The sequence below is a fragment of the Bidens hawaiensis genome, unplaced genomic scaffold (assembly GCF_021521415.1).
Source record: "Bidens hawaiensis isolate Kalapana, Puna unplaced genomic scaffold, B.hawaiensis_p1.1 tig00005944_1, whole genome shotgun sequence".
NCBI classification, from domain to species: domain Eukaryota; kingdom Viridiplantae; phylum Streptophyta; class Magnoliopsida; order Asterales; family Asteraceae; genus Bidens; species Bidens hawaiensis.
This window is the reverse complement of record NW_027491393.1, coordinates 206,342-209,911: the sequence shown is the minus strand read 5'-3', so window position 1 is coordinate 209,911 and position 3,570 is coordinate 206,342.

Genomic DNA, 3,570 nt, shown 5'->3' with positions numbered 1-3,570 from the left:
AATATTTTTAAATCCTCTTAATTTTTGGTAGATTATCTTTTATTGTGGGAAATTCCTTAAGAATTCCCGTGTTTTGTTTTGTTTCTTCACCTTGAAGCGTGGGGGTATGACAAATGTCGTACAACCATAACTTCAAGTGGTACCCGTAATCGGCTAAACGGTTACGTGGTAAACATAACCGGCTAAACGGTTATACTTCCAAATTATGTTTTAAAATTATTTTAAATGCTTAGTTGGGTGAAAAATACATGGAAATCCATGGGAACTCCAACTATTCATTTCATAAACCATTTTCGATTAATCTTTGGGTTGGAACGTATCGTCCGGAGTGGTTCCTAAGATACACCAACTACTTATATTTGATTCGTTGATTCGATATGCCATGTAACGCTCATAGTCCGAACAACTCCATTGATTCGATAATTCGTTAATTAGTTGGGTCAGTTAAATGCCATGTATACGCTCATGGACTGAACAACTCAAATGTTATTTACTCGTTATTTGAATTGGGCCAACAAATTGCCATGGAATGCTCATGGGAGGTCAATTCACAAACTTTATGTTGTTTTGTTAATTAGTTAGGCCATTCAAATTGCCACGGAAAGCTCATGGGAGGTCAACTAGTTTGGTATGCTAGATTATTTTATCTTATAAACATTGTTCATTTACTTAAATGCTTCAAACTCATACATATTATTTTAATTCTTAACTCGTCCTCGAGTCTTCACTTGTACTAATTCATATACATACATATACATACATTTACGCATCCCTATTATTTCATATCAACTCATTCCCACAACTTACCCATCATTTCATAAAAATTTCATCCTTGATCCTCGTAGAATGTCTTCCCTAGGAAACCCTCGTAATCAACGCCGTTCACCTGCTTCTCGTGATTGTTGTTCGACTACTAGAATCGACAAAGAGTTTGCTGTTGTATTCCGTTAACCAAACGACAGTCAATCTCAAAAAAAATAAAATACACCAAACAAGAAATCTTATACTATCTCATATCTGTTAAAATATTATTTAAATTATATTTTCTTATTTATATCCATATCCTCAAACTATAAATTTCTAAGTACATTTAAATCCTTATTCTCAACTTTAAACTACAAATATTTTATTATCTCTTGTTTTTCTCAATATTATGATGGTTTTCACAACTAATTTTCCATTTTATAAATCTTTATTATTAAAATTCAATTATTGTAAATTTTATTATTATTAAACTAAATTATGTATTTTCTAAATTTAATTTCCATTTTTAAATTAAAAATTTTCCATTAAGTTAACGTTTATTATTAAATTGACTTTTTGATTGAACCTTCATCGTAAATATTTCAACTCCCTGCTTTGATTTTTTGAAAATTTTGAACGTTTTAAATGATAAATTCGTAGTTGTTAGAATAGTCATGGTGGTTCATGCATTTCTAGCCTCGCATTTATCTCAATTTATTATATGCTTCACTTTAATTTAGAATTTATTATTTACTCAAACTTCCATTATTGATAATTCAAATTACTGACTTCCTAATATTTAATGATTTTATGAAAAAGGAATAATCCACGAATTCCCAATTTAATCTAATTTAATTACCTACTTTATATTTTATCTAATTTTAAAGATTTAGTTGGAATAGGACTATCTCGGTGGTTCGGGAATATCCGTTTTCCAATTTAATCTATTAACGATGTACATTTTCGCATTATCATTAATATTTAAATTACTAACTATTATAATATTTTAGAATATTTTAATCGAATTAATCTAAATCTCAAAAATCACCAACTTGAAAAGCGATGACCTTATATTAACTTCTCTTTAAACTCATAAGTACTTAAATTAACTACACTCGACTCACCAAAATTTTTGTTAACTATGTTTAAACTTATATTCTCGATCTTAAGAACTTCATTCCTAAAGAATACGATGTGTAAGGACTCCGCATGCCATTAACTATTTGTTATAAATTAAACCATTGCGTAATTCATCCCTTGAATAAAATTTCTTTATCAAAATTAAACTATTAGGATCTTGTATCTCCATCTCATTTCCTTAATCTCAATTATCACAATAACATCTGTTTCACCAAATCTATTTTCTTCAATTTTCAAAATTTTACTTTTAAAAGCAAAAGAGGTTTTCAAAATCTCACGGTTTTATTAACTCAACTCAAACATTTATTAATTATTATTGAAATTACCTTTATAATTATCAAAACAATTGTTTTCTTTTAAAAATTTTATTTAAAACTTTTTATAACCCACATGATGGAACGAATTATGCGGACCATCCGACGATCTAAGTAATTATGGGTAGACACGTAATTACCAAAGTTCTCGTATGGAAATCATAATACGTATGATTGTGTGTCATGATCTAGAACCTAAGGTAGCTTAGGTAACGGTACGAATGATGAGATGATAAGGACATGGTGGATACGCCGCTAGTACATCATATATATAAGTGCCCTTATCGGATTGCGATGGTCTGCAAAACTCAACTATAAAAGGGCAGCTACGGGTTCAGTCCATTCCATCTCATTTTCACACTCAAAAACACACACTTAGTATTGGGAAGCGTGCTAGCTTTGCCAAGGAGTCCCGAGGTCCGTTTTCGTGAAGCTTATGCAAGAATTGAAGGGTTAACGAGCCGTAAAGCAGTTAAGCGAGTTAGGAGCATAGTTCTGCCAACTAAGCAATCAATCTGCCGTAGCATAAGTATTTCAAGCATCCACTAAGGTAGGATTTAAGTCTAAGTTATTGTCAGTCATATTATCATAAGCTTAGACTCAGTCAAGGCTATGGCCTTTAACCTTGAAAGTATTTTCAAAGGCATTCACGAACAGATTTCAATCAAACATTATTTTTATAACTATAATGTTATACAAAACTATATTTTGACGGGCATGTAGTAACTGGAAGGGGAATATCATCAGTAGACTCTTCTTTCCTAAGGTAAGTAATTCATAACATCCCAATCAACCGCGGGACCTGTTTACTTACCTGGAGAAGTTTACCAACATGATAGACCCTATTAGGCCAAAGCATGCTATATAAAACGTCACACAAAATAAAATCATGATTTCAAAACATTCGTAAACCTAATCAAGGTTAAACCCAGACTTATGGTCTGCAGTCTAAACAAAATACACCATCAAGATGATCATTCAAACCTATTTGTTTATAGGTTAACAATCATTCGCAATCAAGAAAGGTTTTCCATCAATCATATCATCGATTCAGGTGAATACGTTAAACATTTATAAACAGTCAAACATACTTATACTCTATAAGATAGACAGGTTGTTTGTCTTATTGAGTCAGTCAAATATTTGTATGAGATTACGTGATCTCTAAAACAGTGTAATACAAATAAGAAAATAAACCAACTCAGACCGAATACACATGTGTCTGGATCCAAACATAACCGTTAAGCCTAAACAGTCAAAGGCTACGTGGCCGCGGGCTAATGGTCATATATAGTTTCTCCGGTATGGGCTACGTGGCTCGGAGACTTGTGTGTGTAAGGCAGTGTTACATATACCAGGTATAGCAATATAT